General features: G+C 45.3%; 1 long non-coding RNA gene across 1 annotated transcript; it reads right to left on the bottom strand.

The window, feature by feature from the left end:
• Nucleotides 1-580: 580 nt before the first annotated feature.
• LOC143924685 (uncharacterized) lies at nt 581-22,579 on the bottom strand. Its single transcript, XR_013261907.1, has 3 exons — nt 19,502-22,579; nt 10,463-10,561; nt 581-1,070 (listed from the first exon to the last, which is right to left on the bottom strand). It is a non-coding gene; the product is annotated as an uncharacterized LOC143924685 (long non-coding RNA).
• Nucleotides 22,580-22,607: the final 28 nt, after the last annotated feature.

The raw sequence follows: 22,607 nt of genomic DNA, 5'->3' as shown, positions 1-22,607 counted from the left end.
CCTGCGCTCTCCAAGAGTATCTGTGAGGTCTTAGTGTTCTGGTACCACCAACACCTAAGGCCAAATTTTCTGCAGAGTATATAGGGCAGTATATATTATACAGTATCTCATAAAAGTGAGTACATCCCTCACATTTTTGTAAATATATATTTTCATGTGACAACACTGAAGACACTGCATCTTTATGCATATTTTTTTTTAGGGTGTGCCCCCCAAATATCTTTGTCTATTGTATGGATTCTGACCAAATCCTTTTGGATGGAGCACCCCCACTCCCTCATTAGTACCTCTCATTAGTGACCACATGTGTCATGGTGGAGACCTCATGTTCTCCCATTTGGAGGAGTATAGCTCCCATGGTTCAGAGAAGCAGGATCTCCCTCTATGGATAGTAGGGGTGCAACGGATCAAAAAACTCACGGATCGGATCGTTCCTCGGATCAGAGTCACGGATCGGATCAATTTTTGGATCAGCAAAAAAAAAAAAAGACAAAACATACGTTTTTGTCTTTTTTGTTTATTAACACTTTTAAATTACTTTTAAATTACTTGAAAATATATAAAAATATATAAAATCAAGTTAAAGTGCACAAGGCATAATATCTTATTTTTAATTTTAACATAATGAAAATGAAAAACAACTTAAAGTGCAACAGAAGGCACATCATCTTCCTTGAAACATGGATAGCAAAAGCCTAGTATGTCCACATCAAATAAAAGAAAGCAAAGCATTCCTGCGCTTATAATTTCAAAAAGACAAGGATGTCTACATTGTCTGGGGAGAGTGTGGACCTCGTTGCAGTCACTATGTCCCCTGCTGTTGAGAACACTCTCTCGGAAGGAGCCTGGCACAGCGAGATAGCATCTTGGCAATATGAGGGTGTTTACACTCATTGCTTTTCCACCATGTCAGTGGATCACCATCCACTGTAATGCCACTTGCTGCCAGCAGGTAGGATGCCACCTCCTCTTTGATGTCAGCAGGAGTCTTGTCTTTGCTGGCAAAGGACTTCTTTTGGTGGAGGAGAAGATGAGTCCAAGTTTTCTCCTGTTGGCTCTGCAGCTTGACCCTGCAGAAAAAAAATTTGTTGATTAAACCTATTTAGTTTCACGTTTCATAAACATGAAAAATGTGGCACTATTATTGCCACATTTTTCATGTCTATGAAACTTGTAAATAACATTTAATAAAATCCATTATTTGAAAATAAATGTATTTAGATTTAAATTTGTACTCTGAGTCAATCTGTGGATAGTAAAGGAAAGGAACAAAGAGCAATAGAGAACATAGACCTGAAGTGTGCCAGGGTCACGAGGTCAGTATGCCTAGAAGGGGGCATACCCAAGTATGAAATGCAATAAATGAAATGAAAAGAAAAAAGGGAATGGGTGGGTGGGACAGGAGAGCCAGCGACCATGAGGGGAGGAGGCAAAGGAAGGCAGGCTTTATGCAGCCTGACTCCTCCTACAAACACAGGCTGACCTTCAGTCAGCCTTAAATTTGTGCTCTGAGTCAATCTGTGGATAGTAAAAAGAAAGGAACAAAGAGCAACAGAGAACATAGACCTGAAGTGTGCCACGGTCACCTGGTCAGTATGCCTAAAAGGGGGCAAAAATAACACAGTAGGATGAAGGCTACCAACCAGATTTATTACCCACTGAATTAACGCGTGACCTGCCAAATTTGACAAATGCTTGTGTTATCTCAAAAAGTGGCACTGAGACATGCCCAGAGAAAAGACTACCTCCACCTACCCAACTACCGAATAAGGGTTGGGGCCCCCTGGCGCAAAGTCGCAGAAGCTACTCCTATCCTGAAAGAAATAGCCAAAATATGCTTAAAGGTCCAGACCCTGTTTGGCCAAACCAGGGGGCGGGAATGAAGTATGCATTCGGCTGCGGAGAGGGGAGCGTCAGGAAAAGCAATAGAGGACCATCCCAGGGTTTGACAAATGTAGTACTGACGAGCTGGTTAAAACCAAACACCGGGCACCACGCCTTGCCAGGCTCCAAGAACCTGATAACAGTGCCGACCCCGATTGCCACGTCTTGCGAGCATGCAGATGTAACAGAAAAGGTTGGGGGCCAAACCAGTTGATTGACCAGAAATAATCGAGACCCTGGGCCAGAAGTGCCACTCCCCTACTTCAGGAATCGCAAAAAAAAGGCCAGCTTTGCACTGCCTTGAGCTCCAAGCTAATAACCAACGCAAAAGGAGACCTGAGAGCATGTAAGATATGTCACGAAGAATATGACCCATAATGGGAAGACTGCTGAGCACAGCAGGAGGACTACTCTTCTGGCTCACCTGAGGATGACTTAAGAGTGCGCAGAAAATAAAGAAAAGCCTGTCAGAGGCCTTCAACAAACACGAAATGCTGAGTCTCAGACAATTACGCCCCGGAAGTGCTATGGGCTGATACAAGCTGGAAGAGGCAAAAAGCAAAAGGAAATAGGGACTGGATAAAAAAAAACATCAGGACTAGGAACCTAGCCCGGAAAGCCTGGAAAAACATCCCAAGCAGTATCATGAGCCTACCTGGTATTCAAAATAAAAACTAAATGATCAAGGCTGCTGCGTCAGCCAAATGGGAACCCAATGCCTCACAAACGCTGGAGACTGAAGAGAAGGCGTGACGCCGGCATCTGAGACCTGGGCCTACTGGTACCGGCCTAGACACCGAGAGGGTTCTGGAATCCACCAAAACCCCTGAGCCAGTAGCAGCTGCAGGAGCTGCAATGGCTGACTTACCAATGGTACCATACTATTACGCCACTCCTAGCCTGCCGTAGCTAGGAAATAAAAAGTAGTGTGGATTTGGGACAGGGAAGAACCACAGTCAGCGGGGTAAACTACTCCGCCCTTGATGCGCAAGGGAACAGTAACCTAAATAACTTACTGAGCCAAAGCTAGGAAAGTGAACCCCCTGCGTTTAAAATACTGCCAACAGAGCAAAGTTGAAGCTAGCTATGTGTGAACGATGAGGCCTTGGGATGGTCCACGTACTGAGAGAGGGTGAGCTATCGAGCTTTGACCCTCCAGCTGGAGAAGGAGTGAAAGAAGCTAAATCCCCCAATATGCGCTGCCTGAGACATGAGAAACGAGAGTAAAATGGGGAAACGAGAGAAACCTGGGAAACGAGAGAAACATGAAAACGTGAGATGGCATAGAGACAACAAAATGCATGAGAAACATTAATTGCATGAAGAACGTAAATTGCATGAGAAACGTGAGATTGGTATGAAATATGTAAGCAGCGTATGAACAGATGAGGAGACTTGCCACCAAACAAGCCAATTAAAAACGATCACCTCAATCTGTTAAACCCATACACGTGATGGGTAACCTGCAGTGAAAGAACCTGGACAACCCAGCTGTGTGAAAACGATCAGAGAACATAACAGACCATCAGCTCATGACCTAACACGCCTGACACTGACAAATGAGAAATGTGGGTGCAGAAATTACAAGACCAACAGTGCATGAAAGTGAACCTAATGACAACACCACCCTACTATATGCAGTAAGCGAGCCCGAGCAACCCGCAGCACCAAGACAGAAAATTGAAAACAAAACACTCAGGGCTAAGGTACCCACGGACCGTGGTGGGTAGTAGTAAATGTGTAATGGTGAATGTGTACATATGACGTATGGAAAACAGGAGAGAAGATTGTGGGACAACAATCGATTAAAAACGAAACCTCAGCCCGTATAGATCTGTAGACGTGACAGATCCTGGATGTGAGCACAAGCAAAACGCGAATGCAGCGAAACTAAAGGAAACAACATGAAAAAAGGCATGTGACATGAAAGGTAAGAAACACTGGAGACGTAAGCAACACTGGAGACGTTAGCAACACATGACACGCAAGAACATGAGAAGAGAAAGAAACATGAAGTGTAAGGAAAACAAACTGGCATCAGAAGCGAAAAAAATAAAATAAATGCACGAGAAAACATAAAATTACATGTATGATGTATGGAATACAGGTGAGAAGATAGTGGGCCAACAATCAATATAAAATGACACCTCAGCCCTATGGAACTGTAGCTGTGACAGATCCTGGACGTAAGTACTATCTAATGGAAAAGCAGCGAACTAAAGGCATGTGCAAGGAAACGTGAGCAACATGGGAAAATGTAAAACACGGGGACACGTAAGAAACATGGAACACGTTCTGTGCGCAATAGTAAATCTCCCCCCTTTAATCATTAAATGTATCATATGTGTTTTGGCGTTTTTGCCATTTTCCATTAACCTTAATATTGACAACACTGTGATAAGTACAATAACTGCTGGAGTACTGGATTGTTGTGCATTATTTTCTAAAAACTTGAATAAAAACCTACAACTATAACAGTGCAATTTTATTCTGTCATTTCATTTATAATGACCCCAAAATTGATAGTGACCCAAAAAATTACATTGCTGATACGATGAACAGTAAAAACATTTATTAATAAAATAGAGGCACATTTTGTATCGTTTAATGCAATCCAAACACTAAAAATATATTTACATACATAGGCGTGCAGATGGGGTGTGCCTGGGCACACCCTAATCACCCTGAGCTGTCTTCTGAGATCTGCCCCGAAATGCTGCATCCAAGGAGTGTGTAGTGTCAGTGAAACCATTTTACAGGCAGCAGATCGTGAGCCTTGTCAGAGCTGCTCAGTGTGTGAATGGTCAGATAATGTAACTGCTTGCAGAGAGACCAGCTGTCAAAACTCAGTGGTGATGTCAGGGGTGGGTGGGACCAAACTGCTATCAAACACCAGCCAATGGAATGGGGTCTGTCCGGGCCACTAAGATTATGTGGCTCTGCCTGCTTTTTTAAGCCCAATCGTTGGCTGTTTGATAGCTGCTTGATCCCGCCCATCCCCGACATCGCAGCTGAGTTGTGACAGCTTGTCTTTCTCCCAGCAAGCAGTTACATTATCTGACAGTGTCACACACTGTGAGCGGCTCTTGCAAGTCTCACTATCTGCTGAATGTGAAACTCCCCCTCTCCCCTATCAGTGCCAATCAATGCTGCCTATCAGTACCAATCAATGCTGCCAATCAGTGCACCGAGTGCAGGGATGGGGAGATGAACTCGGCAGGCACATTGTTCATGGGGTGGCTGCCTGGTGAGGCGCAACTGAAATCTGTTGATGTTTATTAATGCCACATGCCGATCTTTAGTATAATAGATAATCACCACACTACTACTAACAATTAACTACTGGAGGTAAAATAAGTGTGTCAGTAAAAGGCCTGCTGCTAAGTACTGTTGCATGTTGCCACACCACAAAAAAAAAGTGCAGCGCAAGCTTACTAATCAATCATTTAACAATAATGGTGAAACCCTCTACTGTATGGAAATCTCAATAAACTTTAGTTGGGAGGTTCACGTCATTATAGCACTTTGGAACTTTTATTTTTTAGATTGTTACACTTAATTTAATATGTTTTAGTTACCCATAGCATGTGAATTATTGCACTTGAAGTAAATTTTTTACCTCCCCTGCCAAGTCCGTGTCTTTTGGACCTTTCTTTGTGCACTGGTGTGCAGTCATGTTGGAACAGAAAGGGTCCATCCCCAAACTGTTCCTATAAAGTTTGGAGCATGAAATTGTCCAAAATGTCTTGGTATGCTGACGCCTTATGAGTTCACTGGAAGTAAGGGGCCAAGCCCAACCCCTGAAGTACAACCCCGCACCATAATCTCCCCTCCACCAATTTGGACCAGTGCACATAGCATGGTCCATAAAGACATGGATGAGAGAGTTTGGGGTGGAGGAACTTGACTGGCCTGCAGAGTTCTGACCTCAACCCGATAGAACACCTTTGGGATGAATTATAGTGGAGACTGCGAGCCAAGCCTTCTCGTCCAACATCAGTGCCTGACCTCTGGAAGAATGGACAAACATTCCCATAGACACACTCCTAAACCATGTGGACAGCCTTTCCAGAAGAGTTGAAGCTGTTATGGCTGCAAAGGGTGGGCCAACTCAATATTGAAAATTAGTGGCGGGAGCCGCCACTAACGGCATGATCGCCGTTAGTAGCGGCACGCTCAGTGCGCCTGCGTGCCGCTGTCTACGGTGCATGTGCCATAGACAGCGGTGCCTGGCTTTTGCAAATATCTCCTAAATCGCGTAGGTTTAGAAGATATTTCTTGCACCTACAGGTAAGCCTTAATCTAGGCTTACCTGTAGGTAAAAGTGGTCTGTAAGGGTTTACAACCACTTTAATGCACGTTTCTGATCCACTCCTAGCTGCAAAAACAGCAGGATCCTGGAAACTGAATATGTACGTGGACACCACCCCATCTCCTCACACATGTAGATGTAGGCCTTCCGCGTACGATGATAAATCTTCAGAGAAGATGACTTCCGTGCCCTCAACATAATGGATATTACCGAATCCGTCAGAACTCGGTCCCTTAGCACCTGGCTTTCAACAGCCATGCCGTTAAAGCCAGTGACTGTAAAGCAGGATGAAGTATTGGACCTTCCGACAGAAGGTCCACTCGCATTGGCAGTCGCCAAGGAACATCCACCACCATATGTACTATGTCGGCATACCACAGACGCCGAGGCCAGTCTGGGGCAATCAGGATTACCGGAATCCCCTTTGCCTCCACTCTGTGAAGCAGACGTGGTAGAACTTTGAGTGGGGGAAAAGCATAAATCAGTCGATTATGCCCCCATGGAGCCACCAACGCGTCTGCCGCGTCCGCCCAGGGATCCTCTGACCTGGCCACAAACCTCTGTACCTTCCAATTGAGTTGAGAAGTCAGGTGATCCACATCTGGTGTGCCCCATCTTAGGCAAAGGATCCGAAATACATCCGGATGTAGCGACCATTCCCCTTGGTCCAGCAGCTGATGATTTGGGTAGTCCACTTGTCAGTTTTCTACGCCCAGAATGTACATGGCCGACAGAGCCGGCACGCGCAGCTCTGCCCACCGCAGAATGTAAGCGACCTCTAGTGCTGCAGCCAAGCTCCTTGTTCCTCCTTGATGGTTGACATATGCCACCGCCGTGGTGTTGTCTGACTGGATCCTGACCGGCTGCCCATGCAGCCTCTGTGACCATGTGGAGAGGCACCACCTGATTGCCCGAAGTTCCAGCGCATTGATTGGCAGGCGGGATTCTTCCTGGGTCCACTGACCCTGGGCTGACTGTACGCCCCAAACTCCCCCCCCCCCCCAATAGGCCAGACTGGCATCCGTTGTGATCACCGTCCAATAAAGAGGAAGGAATGACTTCCTGGACCGAAGAGCCAGTGACCTCGGCCACCAGAGCAGGGAGTCTGACTAGTCGGCTCACTCGCAATTGACAATCCAGGGATAATGGAGATTTGTCCCATCTTGACAGGATCTCCTTTTGCAAGGCTCGAGTGTGGAATTGAGCATATGGTACCACCTCGAAAGTGGAGACCCAGGACTCGCATGCAAAAATGCAGCGACGACCACCTGCTGGATACCAATAACTTCACCGCAGCTTGAACAGTCTGCAACTTGTCCGAAAGAATAAAAACTCTCGCCTCTGAGGAGTCCAAAAGCAAGTCCAAGTACTCAAGGCGCTGAGTCGGCACTAACACCAACTTCTGTAGGTTCAGTACCCAACCAAACTCCCGAAGAGTTTGCATGGTGATTGCTACATCCTCCCTTAATTTTGAGGCGGAATCTGCCCTCAGAAGGAGGTCGTCCAGGAAACCCATGATTGCAAACCCTCGCTGCCTTAGCAAAGCCAAAATTGGGGCTAGCACCTTGGTGAAGACCCTGGGTGCTGACGCCAGGCCAAAAGGGAGAGCTATAAATTGGTAGTGCTCGTCCCCGACCGCAAATCACAGAAACTTCTGATGCTTGATGCATATGGGGACATGCAAGTATGCGTCCTTGATGTCTGGGGATGCCAAAAAATCCCCCTGATGGAGAGCAGCGACCACTAAGCGAACTGATTCCATCCTGAACCTTTGTACTTTTTACAAAGCTGTTGAGGGCCTTGAGGTCCAGGACCGGACAAACCCCTTCCTTTGGGACTACAAACAGATTGGAGAAGAATCCCTGAAACCTCTCTGGCGTCGGTACAGGTACTATCACCCCACGCAGTAGAAGGTCCTGTACTGCCCCAAACAGGGCCTCCCGATGAGCCGGAAGAAGATGAAGGTTGGATGGAAAAAAACCTGAAAAACTGCATCTTGTACCCTGAGGAAACCAGTTCGCAGAACCACTGTTCGGAAAGTAGGGAGGTCCACCGGGCTGCAAACTCCCGAAGGCGACCCCCCCCCCCCACCCAAGTGTCGGGCGGGGGCAAACCTTCATGCGGTAACAGATTTGCTCGCAGGCTTGTGTGGCTTGCGAAACCAGGGATGCTTTTGTCGCTCAGCGGGCACCTTGTCTGACTGGGAACGGTTACCCGCCGACCCGGGTGAACAAAAAATCTGCTTCTGAGCGGAAAAGGAGGGCCCTTGCCTACAGCGTGGCTCCTTCCCTTTTCTGGACTGTGGGAGTAACATACTCTTACCCCCCCAGTAACATTCTTAATGTCATGCAGCAAGGCTCCAAATACCCTTCCAGGGTGAGAGGCTAAGTCCACCAGTGCTTTCTTAGATGCTTGGTCCGCAGACCAGCATTTCAGCTAAATCGGGCGACGTAGCACTACTGCTGATACTGAGGCTCTAGAGAGCAAGGGGGCCGAATCTAAGGCTGTATCACAGACATACTTAAGGCCCTGCACCACCTGGTCTGCCAGCTTCACGCAGACCGGGGAAGTCTGTTGCTTCTCCAATTTACAGTGCAACAATTTAGCCCATTCAGTAAGCGTCTGCGACACCAGGGCTGTGGCTAACACTGGCCGCAATGCTGACCCCACCATGGTAAACGTGGACCGGGCAACCACCTCGGCCCTTCTGCCGGCAGGGTCCTTGAAAGGAGGAGTCCCTTCCACCAGAATTGTGGGTTACGTTATTTAACCTGGAAACCGGGGGGGTCAACAATCGGAGGAGATGTCCATCTTTTCAGAAGACTCTCCTCAAAGGGGTAACGCACTGCCATGCATTTCGGGACTGAAAAGGCCCGCTGTGGTTTTCGCCACTCCTTGTAAATAAACGTATCAAAATAAGTTGGGTAAGGAAACACCTTAGCCGTGCGGGCCGGCATGTGGGACCCGAAAGGGACCGACACCTCTGTAGATGCCCCGCCGTATCCTCCATTTTTAGGGTATCCCTCACCACTGTAACAAGTGCTCCTACAAGCGCCTTTTCCTGCGCTGACCCGGACACAAAGTCATCCTCGCTGTCCGAACGGTCCTGGTCCACATCCTCTGATACATCAGAACAGGGGCCGTCTGTCACAGCGGGGCCCAAGTCTGAATCAGAGCTTTCCCCGGAAGACGGTGGGGGGAGGGGGCATTTTTTACCCCCCTTGTGCCCGCATGCCACTTCCATCCTGGCAACAAAGGCCTCCAGGAGTGCCGACAGAGCGTCCATAGGCACCACAGGTGCAGGGGAAGTAGTTGCAATAACAGGGTTGTCTGGGGAAGAAGCGCCAGCTTCTGACGCCATGCTGGCCCACATGCTGATCTGCGTGAGGCAGTGGGGAAACTGTTAATAATCGCACACTCACCTGTCCTACGGTCCACTGATGCAGGCGTACAAAACTTCACTCCTCTCCATGGTGCTGGCATTCTTCCTGTGGCTTCACAGCCGGGCACGCAATGCGTATGTGCGAGCCGCGATGTGCATTGTGAATGGCCGAGCAATCTTCTGGGACATGTGACATGTCCCAGAAGATTGGAGGGGGGAGAGGTGAACTTCCTTCCGGTGCCGCGGACCCCCAGGAGGATGTGGGAGCTGGGTGCCTCTAAAAAGAGGTTATCCGCCCCCCCCAACCCAAAACAAAATGTCAGGGGTCACCATCACTTAAAGGGGAAGTTACATTTTTGTGTGGAACTCCACTTTAAGGACCCATGCACACAGGGGTGCCTACTTTTTTGAAACTATTAAATGTTGCAAAACAACATGATGCACAATACTGAGGTATGAGCAGGGAACACAGAAAATAATAGTTTTTTATGTCGCCTTGCGTTGCACCTGCTTTGATCTCTGCAGAGCAACACACCTCAAAAGACATGGTATGAACAAGCGCTAACGGTAATATTTCTAGAAAAGCCATACAATTCCTATGCTTGTAACCCCCAGGTTTCTCTAGAAGGGAAAATGCTCATCTAAAGAAGATTTCTACAAGTCACTTAGGTTGCCAAAATGATATTATTGTATAACCCCACCCCCCTCCACACACACACAAACATTCCTAAGGAACCGGTTTAGAAATTCTATACCATATATGTTCATATATATAGTGTGTAATGTGAAAACGTGTATGCAGCATGTCAGAGCATTGAAGTGCACATGCATTTCATAAACTTAAAGCGGTATTAAACCCAAAAATATAATCTATTGCAGTTTACCAGCCTGCCAGTGGTAAATGGTTTGTCTCCTCCATGTATACGAATACATTCTGCTGGACAGCTTGTGCTTTTGAAAAACAGGACTTGCTGGCTTGATCACTAGATGAAAATAGAAGAAAGAAAACCTTAAAGTAAACTAATGCAGCCATCACATCTAAGAATTGTTAAAGTGGTTGTAAACCCTTACAAACCACTTTGACCTACAGGTAAGCCTAGATTAAGGCTTACCTGTAGGTCCAAGAAATATCTCCCAAACCTATACGGTTTAGGCGATATTTGCCCGAAGACGGGCACCGCTATCTACGACGCATGCGCCATAGACAGCGGCGCGCAGGCGCACTGAGCGGGGCATCGTCGATGAAGGCAATGCCGCGAGTCTCGGCTCCCGTGTGCATGCGCAGGAGTGACGTCATCGCTTCTCCGGCGAATCACAGCGCCGGAGCAGCGAGACCCACCAAGAAGATGGACGCTCGGAACTACAGGGGACAGCGGTGACTTCGCTGGCTCCTGTGTCAGGTAAGTGACACATAATGGACTACTATGCGATGCATAGTAGTCCATTATGCTTTGCCTTTACAGGGAATGAAAGAGGAAGTAAACTCATCAGGGTTTACTTCCTCTTTAAGCTGCAATATAATAAATGTTTGCTTTTGAGATTAACACAGCTTAAAATGTAACCATTTGTGACAATATACAGAATCTGGTATGGCATATTTAACGCTCAAGTATTTTAAGTGCAAATATATTAACAAGAAATCCATGTTTAATTTGTCTTCTAGGTTTATCTCCTTGCGTTAAGGCCCCCCAACCAACCTCCTTATAAAAGGTGTCAGTGACCCCCAATACCCAAATGTACCCAGACAAAGCTTACAACTGTACTGCACATGGAACCCACCAGAACAGAAAACCTTCCAGAAGGCTTCTGGTACCTGAAACACCATCAAAAAGATATAAAAGCTCTGATTTCCTCAAATTAACACTTACCCTAATTATAATAAATGGTTTCATCTGTTATTATGTGCCAACAAACAGTGCTGCGCTCCTAAATATCTTAGTATATTGCTTACAGATTAGTCATATTATAAATGAAAAGCAATATCATACAAATTGATATTGCGCTATTAAATGTGTACAAAACTATTAATGTGAAAAATCCTATAACAAAAGTTCATGTAAATAATGCTTGATTGGTGAATTGATTTATGGCAGGATTTTCTTCAAACAGTGCAAACATGGATGAGTGCTCTCTGCCACCAGTTTCACGGGTGCTCACCTCATAGCAGAGAAAAATCAGCAGTTAATGGGGAAAGGGGAAATGATGACACCTTGCAAACATATGGATCACAGACCTTCTTAGATGAATGGCTCCTCAATAGGGTTCCAAGAACCCGGATCGTCTTGGCCAATGAATTTTATATGTAAAAGAAAGGTAATACCTAGTGCTCTAAATTTCCAAAGGATTTAATAGTAAAAAGGTAAATTAATACACAAGTGAAGCAAAATCAGCTTGTGCAAACTGCAAGGCATGGCAAACATCCAATTTTCAAGATGGCTGCAGTGTGATGTCAGTGCATAAGGTCCGCACCCCAGACGCGTGTTGTCAGGGTATTGACTTCCTCAGTAAGGGGTGGAGCTATAACCTTACCGCACAGGCTTATATACTTCCCTATCATCCCTACACACGTGCGCAACTTGTTAGCCAGCAATCACGCTGTCCAGACTGGACATATAGCGCACAGGAAGGGGTCACTGGAGAACACACTAGGGACATGTCAGATAAAACTGACCTCATGTATGCAATAAGAAAAAATAAATAAATCTCAGCAGAGAGAGAGAGAGGTCCTGTTTCCACTCTAAGGAATAAATCTGTTTTTAACCCTGCTAATAACGATAACAAATATTTAGAAGTTTTTTGGAATATGGTAGTGGAAGATGTAGAAAATCTGAAGTTTAGGAAGGTCCACCATCCCCAGTGGATTAAAAAGGGTATTGAAAATATTGAACAGAAGAAGGATGTAAATATTCGTCCGGCCGATAAAGAGGGGGATTGGTGGTAAACAATACTATTGGGAGGAAATGAAAAAACAATTATTCGATTCTAAAACCTACCAACTGATGAATATTAATCCCCTTTCTGAATTTAAAAATAAATTAGAAGTATTGATTAAAAAGGGGGAGAGGAGAGATATACTAACCAAGAAAGAAGCCTTATACCTGAACCCTGTAGTGTGTAGAAGCCTATTATATACTTTTTTCCTAAAATACACAAAGATGCATTGCAACCCCATGTTAGACTTATCATCATTGGGATAGAGTCTATATGCTCCAGGTTGAATCAATACATAGATTATATTTTGCAACTGTTGGTGCACCAGACTGAGGCCTATATCAATCATATTATTCAATGCTTGGGGTCACTTGAAGGGCTTCAGTCATCTATTTTGGCCACAGCCGACATTGGCTCACTTTACACGATCATATGTGACAAAGATGCCTTGCGATCAGTAAAGTGGGCATTGGAAGAGTCTAACCTTACTATTAGCCATAAGAAATATTTGTTGAAATGTTTAAAATTTGGGTCATAATTATTTTTGATATCAAGATCAGTTTTATTTACAAACCTAAGGTGTAGCCATGGGAGCCAGGTTTACACCTAGTGTAGAGAACCTGTTCATGGTGTGCTGGGAAGTAGAGCAGATTTTATGTGAACGCCCAGAGGCACTCATATGTTACAAAAGATTCATAGACCTTGATCTTGGAGGGGAGACCGACGATTGTTTGATGAGTTTAGGGCGAAAATGGATAGTGCCTCTAAAAATATGAAACATGGACTGTTAGTACTGAGCAGGTGGTATTCCTGGGTTTGGAAATATTTAAAGACCTTGACAGGTTACTCTGATACTGATAGAAATGCCTATTTTCCCTGGGATAGTTGTCATCATATTTCCTGACTGAGCAATATTTCTAAGAGACAATTTATTAGAATACATAGAAACTGTTCTAAAGCATCAGACTATTTACAGAAGTCAGAGGTTCTGACTAATAGATTCATAGAAAAAGGTTATGCCCGTGTGTCAGTATTGACAGACAGACACAAAGTGTTAGAGATGGATAGGGAATTATTATTACAGGATGGTCACCAACATACTAATTCTGGTTTTGAGTATAAGGTTATTTTAGACTTTAATATATAGTTTAGACAGGTTGAACATATCAATAGAAATCATTGGGACATTTTAAGAAAAGATAAGGTATTGGGACCTCTTCTGCCGGTACATCCAGGATTCATCTATAGAAAGGCTTGATTCTGGGGTTATTGACCCGCCAAGATCTTGTTTAATTTTAAGTTTAACCACCTCAGTACAGTGCAGTTACACCCCCTTCCTGACCAGACCAATTTTCAGCTTTCAGCGCTCTCACAGTTTGAATGACAATTACTCAGTCATCCTACACTGTATCCATATGAAACTTGCGTCCTTTTTTCCACACAAATAGAGCTTTCTTTTAGTGGTATTTAATCACTAGTGGGTTTTTTATTTTTTGTGCTATAAATAAAATAAAACGTAAATTTTGTGAAAAAAATGCCTTTTTCTTCGTTTCTGTCATAAATTTTTGCTAATTAGTAATTTTTCTTCATAAATTTTGGCCAAAATTTATACTGCTACATATCTTTGGTAAAAATAACCCACATTAGTATATATTATTTGGTCTTTGTGAAAGTTATAGAGTCTACAAACTATGGTGCCAATCACTGAAAATTGATCACTTCTGATCAGGCCTTCAGTACATCAGGTGTACCTCATTTCTTGAGACACTAACAAGTCAGGAAAGTACAAATACCCCCCAAATGACCCCTTTTTACAAAGTAGACATCCCAAGGTATTAAGTAAGTAGCATGGTGAGTTTTTTTAAGTTGTCATTTTTTCCCACAATTCTTTGCAAAATGAAGATTTTTTATTTTTTTTTATTTTTTTTTACTAAATTGTCATATTATCAGGTTATTTCTCACACACAGCATATGCATACAACAAATTACACCCCAAAATACATTCTGCTACTCTTCCCGAGTACGGCGATACCACATGTGTAGGACTTTTACACAGCCTGGCCGCATACAGAGCACTAACATTGATGTAGTACCTTCAGACGTTCTACGAGCAAAAATTACGCATCTCATTTCTCAACCACCTATTACACGTTTGAAGGCCCTGGAGTACCAGGACAATGGAATTTCCCACAAAAATTACCCCATTTTGGAAAGCAAACACCCCAACGTATAATCTGTGAGGCATAATGAGTCTTTTGAACGGTTCATTTTTTTCCAGAAGTTTTTGGAATATGTGGAAAAAAATTTAAACGCATTTTTTTTTTTACACAAAATTGTCAATTTATAAGATATTTCTAACACATAGCATGTATATAGCAAAAATTACACCCCAAAATACATTCTGCTACTCCTCCCGAGTATGGCGATACCACATGTGTAGGACTTTCACACAGCCTGGCCACATAGAGAGGCCGAACATTGAAGTAGTACGTTCAGGCGTTCTAGGAGCATAAATGACACATCTCATTTCATTCCTACCCATCACACTTTTGAAGGTCCTGGACCACCAGGACAGTGAAATTACCCACAAAATGACCCCATTTTGGAAAGCAAACACCCCAACGTATATTCTATGAGACATGGGCTGGAGATAGGTACTCGGGTACTCTGATGGCCTGGTGACAGGTACTCGGGTACTCTGATGGCCTGGTGACAGGTACTCGGGTACTCTGATGGCCTGGTGACAGGTACTCGGGTACTCTGATGGTCTGGTGACAGGTACTCGGGTACTCTGATGGCCTGGTGACAGGTACTCGGGTACTCTGATGGCCTGGTGACAGGTACTCGGGTACTCTGATGGCCTGGTGACAGGTACTCGGGTACTCTGATGGCCTGGTGACAGGTACTCGGGTACTCTGATGGCCTGGTGACAGGTACTCGGGTACTCTGATGGTTTGGTGACTGGTATTTGGGTACTCTGAAGGGCGGTGACAGGTACTCATATGGACTGTGACAGGTACTCGGGTACTCAGATGGACTGTAACAGGTACTCGGGTACTCAGATGGGCTGTGACAGGTACTCGGGTACTCAGATGGGCTGTGACAGATACTCGGGTACCCTGATGGACTGTGACAGGTACTCGGTACTCTAATGGACTGTGACAGGTACTCGGTACTCTAATGGACTGTGACAGGTTCTCGGGTACTCTAATGGACTGTGACAGGTACTCGGTACTCTAATGGACTGTGACAGGTACTCGGTACTCTAATGGACTGTGACAGGTACTCGGGTACCCTGATGGACTGTGACAGGTACTCGGTACTCTAATGGACTGTGACAGGTACTCGGGTACCCTGATAGGCCGTGACAGGTACTCGGGTACCCTGATGGGCCGTGACAGGTACTTGGGTACCCTGATGGGCCGTGACAGGTACTCGGGTACCCTGATGAGCCGTGACAGGTACTCGGGTACCCTGATGGGCCGTGACAGGTACTCGGGTACCCTGATGGGCCGTGACAGGTACTCGGGTACCCTGATGGGCCGAGACAGGTACTCGGGTACCCTGATGGGCCGTGACAGGTACTCGGGTACTCTGATGTGCCGTGACAGGTACTCGGGTACTCTGATGTGCCGTGACAGGTACTCGGGTACTCTGATGTGCCGTGACAGGTACTCGGGTACTCTGATGTGCCGTGACAGGTACTCGGGTACTCTGATGTGCCGTGACAGGTACTCGGGTACTCTAATGGGCCGTGACAGGTACTCGGGTACTCTGATGGGCTGTGACAGGTACTCGGGTACTCTGATGGGCTGTGACAGGTACTCGGGTACTCAGATGAACTGTGACAGGTACTCGGGTACTCAGATGGGCTGTGACAGGTACTCGGGTACTCAGATGGGCTGACAGGTACTCTGATGGGCTGTGACAGGTACTCGGGTACTCTGATGTGCTGTGACAGGTACTCAAATACTCTGATGGACTGTGACAGGTACTCTGATGGACTGTGATTGACAGGTACTATGAGGGGTGGTGACAGGTCCTCTTTATTGGGGGGGGGGCAATCAGTGTGATTGGTGTACACTGTATGCGGTAACGAGATGTTACCGCAATCTCCTCCTTACACACGATCGGTGTGTGAGGAGGAGAACCCGGTAACATCCCGTTACCGCAGTTTGTTTACATTTTTGTGATTGGCTGTGAAAGGATCACAGCCGATCACGTGGGTAAACAGCCGGCCAATGGCTGTTTACCAGCGTCGGTGACGAGCAGTGTTCCCGGGGAACACGCCGCCACCGACGTGCACGCGCAGTGCGCTCGCGATCGCGCGCATGCGCCGTGCACGTTCGGGGTGTGACCATCTGTGATCGGCCGTGACTTCATCACGGCCGATCACGTGGTAAACAGCCATAACGAATGGCTGTTCACCCCCCTTCGGTGGCGAGCGGTGTCTCCGTGACACGCCGCCACCGAAGAAACAGGGATGCGCGTGCACGATCGCGCGCATTCCCTGTTTAAACGGGAGGCCGTCATATGACGGCCTCCCGCCACAATAGGTGCGCCGCCTGGCCGTCATTTGACGGCCGGCGGTCAGCAACTAGTTAAATGTATTGACAGGCTTTTATGCATTTGGAAAATGTCTAGCACGTCGGCAGGCTAGATTAAACATCAAAAGGAGTAAAAATTATATTTGCACCAGCACAGGGAAAGAATACCCCATTTGTGATTTCATTACCTGTGGGACCAGGGGTGTCACATTAGAGTGGAAGAACATATGAGGAATATCAAAAAAGGAGTAGTTATACACAATGTACCTAAGCACTTTAGACATGTTCATGAAAAACTTTTCATTCATTTACAATTTGGGGGATCGAACGTGTAGAAAGACATTGGAGGGGAGGGAATTTTATCAGGCAACTTAGTAAGAGATCTTCATGGATATTTGAGGCCAAGGTCCTTGTGCTAAGGGGTCTGAACATAGATTTTGATTTGAATTGTTTTATTAATGACAGATGAATTGATATCTCCTGTGTTTTTTTTTTTTTTTTTTATATATGTATATACTTTTCATACAGTGCATCTTTTAAGGATTTATTTTAATCCATGTTTGTTAAGTAATTTTATTTTGAGTTTATTTTTGTTAATCTTTTTTTTTATCTTTATTTTATTTGTATTGTTATTTTGAGTAAGTATGCTATTTTAAAGATGGCTGTGATATTGTAGATTAGTGTGCAGGCCCTGATTTTGTCATTTTTTCTTGTTGCATACATGAGGTCAGTTTTATCTGGCATGTCCCCAGTGTATTCTCAAGTGCACTATATGTCCAGTCTGGACAGCATGATTGCTGGCTAACGAGCTGTGCACATGTTTAGGGATGATAGGGGAGTATATAAGCCTGTGCAGTGAGGTTATAGCTCTACCCCTTACTGAGGGAGTCAACACCCTGACGACATGCATCCATGGGCGGAGCTTACACACTGACATCACACTGCAGCCATCTCAAAAATCAGATGTTTGCCATGCCTTGCAGTTTGCACAAGCTGATTCTGCTTCACTTGTAAGTGTATTAATTTACCGATTTACTATTAAATCCTTTGGAAATGGAGAGTACTAGATATTACCTTTCTTTTACATATAACATTCATTGGGCAAGACGATCTGGGTTCTTGGAACCCTATTGAGGAGCCATTCATCTAAGGAGGCCTGTGATCCATAAGTTTGCCAGGTGTCATCATTTCCCCAGAGGGGATAACTGCTGATTTTTATCTGCTATGAGGTGAGCAGCCTGTGAATGTGGTGGCGGAGAGCACTCATCCATGTTTGCGCTGTTTGAAGAAAATCCTGCCATAAATCAATTCACCAATCAAGCATTATTCACATGAAGTTTTGTTATACAATTTTTCACATTAATAGTTTTGTACACGTTTAATAGCGCAATATCAATTGGTATGATATTATTGCTTTTCACTTCGTATATTGCTTACAGAATAGTAGTTTTATAAGATATTTAGTAGCTCATCGCTGTTTTTTGGTACACAATATTGTTTGTACGTGGAAGTGAAATCACTTTAAGTGACAGCAGCTACTTTAGTAATTATAATTCTCACAAGTAAATTGCGCTGATTTGATTTATTTTTTTCCAACGCTTTCATATGTTAATTATATTCAGGGGGCAGACAACACCAATCTATACTAACATGCTCAATGTAACACCATAATGGCAGTGCCCATCAGAACACTATGCAGGTTTAGGTTGCATTCACACTATAGAACATGTGTCAAACATGCGGTACCATTCACTGTTATAGGCACCCCAAACATGGCAAGCAAGACACGTTTTCTTACATCAGAGTCCCCGCCTACATCCCTGCCCTTACATCAGAGTCCTCCCAGTACATCTCTGCCCTTACATCAGAGTCCTCCCGTACATATCTGCTCTTACATCAGAGTCCTCCACTACATCTCTAGTCCTCATAGATAAATAGCAAGAAAGAGATACAACTTCTCACAAAATAATATGCTGTGCAAAAAAACTGAAATTTCAAAAACCACTCAATGTCCACTAGGATTGTACACCAAATCACTGTGAATAAAAAAGTGTTTTATACCACGTAAAAAGAGGAATAAAAAAAATTCCATATAAATCATGCGTCGTGTGATTATAAGTTCATTGCATGGAAAATCCTCCAAACACAATGCCTTTGAAGAGGTTGATGAGAGCTTTTCATACAAGTGCTCCACCACATGAGACGAATGCTCACTCACCAGATAAAAGTGACCTCTGAAGGTCTCAATCACTCTTAATATAATTACGCCAGCTCTTTAAGGCTCTTCAGAATGTTCAATATAGAATGGATTTACCATTGTCCATACACTCCCCACCAATACTCTCTCATAGGTGATGCAAACCATAAACCCAAAAAGATAATATAATCTTGGTGCAGTGTTTTATTCAAATAGGGAAATAAAAGCAGAGAATATATTGCACTTACATTTATAGAGGCTTTAAAAATGCCAACACAAGGCGCCTTCAGATGTTTCAGCACCGCTGCTTGTCTACAGAGCATGGGTTCCAAAAGGCCGGCATGTAGTGTTTATCCAGAAGTGATTCTAAGGTAGCAGCAGCAGCGTGGCCTCTGTGCATTGCACACTCTGTGTGTCCTCAGGAAGCCCCTTTTTTTGTTTTAAGGTGGCGCCATTCTTTATCACTTTGTAATACATCAGAGTCCCCATGACAACATAATTCCCAGGGAGGACCCTTAAAAAAAAGTGCCCCTTCAGAGTCCTCCCTTACATTGCTGCCAGTTTCATCAGAGCCCCTATTATGGCGTTATGAGTTCTCATCAGAGTCCTTCATTACATCTCTGCCCTTACAAGAGGGTCCCACCTTACATTAGAGTCCACCCTTACATCAGCCTTACTTAGGCCTGATTCACGCTGGTCTGACTCCTGCTTCGAGAGCACAGGTCGCATGACATGTCAAAATCAATGGTTGCCTATGAGAACCATCTTAACTGGTCCGACTTGTGTCGGTGCACCATTGAAGGTTCCTGCACTACTTTGGTATGACTTGGGCGCAATTTCAGCTCATTGATTTGAATGGAAGTCTTAGTCAAGTCAGATCACCATCTTAACTGATCTGACTTCTGACATGCAACTTGTGCTCTGAGATCAAGTGTATGCAATGTTAACAATGTAAGATCTCCTAAAAAAAAAAAAAAACAGCATGCCCCCCCCAATCCATACCAGGCCCTTTGAGTCTGGTATGAGTTTTGAGGGGAAACCCTGCGCCAAAAAAAAAAGGTGTACCCCCCTTCTCCAAAATCCATACCAGACCCTTATCGAAGCATGACATCCGGCAGGTCAGGAAAGGGGAGGTACGAGTGGTCAGCCCCCCTGCCTCAAAGCACTTTGACCCCATGTTGATGGGGACAAAGGCTTCTTACCTACAACTTTGGCCGGTGGTTGTGAAGGTCTGCGGGCAGGGAACTTATTGAAATCTGGAAGTCCCCTTTAAGAAAGGGGCCCCTGGATTGGATCCCGGCCCCCCTCCTATGTAAATGAGCATGGGGCACATTGTAGCCCTACCAATTCACCAAAAAATGCATTTTTTAAACGCGCTAGGCAGTTGTTAACCCTTACAGACCCCTTTTACCTACAGGTAAGCCTAGATTAAGACCTACATGGCTTAGAAGATATTTGTAAAAGACAGGCATTGCTGTCTACGGCGCACTGAGCGTGCCGTTGCTAACAGCGATCATGCCGTTAGCAGCGGCTCCCACGCATCATGCTCCGGGGTGCATCTCGGCTCCGGGGCAATCACAGCACTGGAGCCGTGATACCCGGAAGGAAGATGGACGCTTTGTGGAAGAGGGGACAGTGGTGAAATCGCTGGCTCCTGTGGCAGGTAAGTGACACATAATGGGCTACTATGCGGTGCACAGTAGCCCATTATGCTTTAGCTTTGCAGGGAAACAAAGAGGAAGTAAAACCCATCAGGGTTTACTTTCTCTTTAAACTTTTTCAGATCTGTGGTATAGCTGAATGACAGCTACAGCGCAGACCTACTTTGCCACGAGGACGTCAATAGTCGTCCTCCCGTCCCCCCTGCAGGGCACACTCTGTGATCAGCGAGTCTATGAGACTCGGCTGATCACAGATCGGACCCCTTACCACATGATCAGCTGTCAGCCAGTGACAGCTGATCATGTGATGTAAACAGAGCCGATAATCGGCTATTTTTTCTCCTTGCGTTGACAGCTTGAGGTGAAAAAGAAAAGCCGATCACCGGCGGCTCTCAGAGGGACATCAGTCCCGATCAAGGAGAGCTCCCACCAGCTCATTTGTGCCCACCTATCAGTGCGTCATCAACAGTGCTGTCCCTCAGTATCCCCTACCAGTGCCATCTATCAATAACACCTATCAGTGCCACTCATCAGTGCTGCCTTATCTGTGCCACCTCATCAGCGCATATCAATGAAGGAGAATTACCTGTTTCCCAAAAAATTTTTAACAAACTTTGAAAAAATTTTTTTTTTAATTTTCCACCTTTTTTGTTTGTTTAGCAAAAAATAAAAAGCCCAGCGGTGATTAAATACCACCAAAAGAAAGCTCTATTTATGTGAAAAAAATGATTAAAATATAATTTGGGCACAGTGTTGTATGACCGCGCAATTCTCATTCAAAGTGCGTCAGCGCTGAAAATTGCTATGGGCAGGAGGGGGGTTTAAGTGACCGGTAAGTAAGTAGTAAAACATGTTTGCAAAACTCGTCTTTGGGCGCATGTTCCTCTCCTTTATTCTCCTGTAGAGCACAGGAGTCCAGGGGAGTAATACAACCCATCCTATGTACAGGGGGCAAACACTTCACACATTTCAGCTGTTTCATAAAAATTAAAAGATGCCTCCAGCAGCCAATCAGATGTCTGCTTTCATGCACTAGGAAAGTGAGCCGATGAGTATGACTGCTTGTTGTTATTTCTAGTTGAATAACTCGTATAGTTTACGTTGGTGACAGAGCCGTGGCTGTAGAATGGAATGGGAGCATGTCCTGTGTCCTGTCAGGTGTGTCTGGGAAATCCGCAGACATTAAACTCATACATCTATTTCTGTGAAACAAAAGTTAGGGACCATCTGCACAGCTCTCTTCGGCTCTCTCCAGCCTCTGTGCCGCCGCTTTTGATTGGCGTAGATTTGCTGTCCCCGCCCAATTCCAGCCGTCTGCACCAATGAGCAGAGGGCTCTCTCCGCTCCAGCGCCCGGTGCCTCCCGACCGGAGGAGGGAAACCCTCCGCAGATTTAGGCCTCGGCCGCGGGGTGTCTCCCGATCTGTGTGCTCGGCGCTTTCCTTCGATAGATATTGAGAACTGAACTCCAGCTCTCTCCATATATGCCCCCCACTCGGGCTTTTCTGCTACGAGCCGCCCCCTGTGCCTTGCTACACATTCCTTACGGCCTGCTACCTCATCCCGACTGTCGCTTGGCAGACGGTCCCTAATTTTTAAGAAGCGGCTCCTTTAAGTGTGTAGCTGCCTAAGGATATGCCTGAGCGGATTTTTTTTTAAATTGTGAACGGGATTAAATACAGATAGTTGGTGGA

The sequence above is a fragment of the Lithobates pipiens genome, unplaced genomic scaffold, assembly GCF_037356315.1.
Source record: "Lithobates pipiens isolate NorthernLeopardFrog02 unplaced genomic scaffold, aLitPip1_a1.2 Scaffold_22, whole genome shotgun sequence".
Taxonomy (NCBI): Eukaryota; Metazoa; Chordata; class Amphibia; order Anura; family Ranidae; genus Lithobates; species Lithobates pipiens.
Note: the sequence above shows the minus strand (reverse complement) of the source record. Positions and strands in the feature narration are given on the sequence as shown.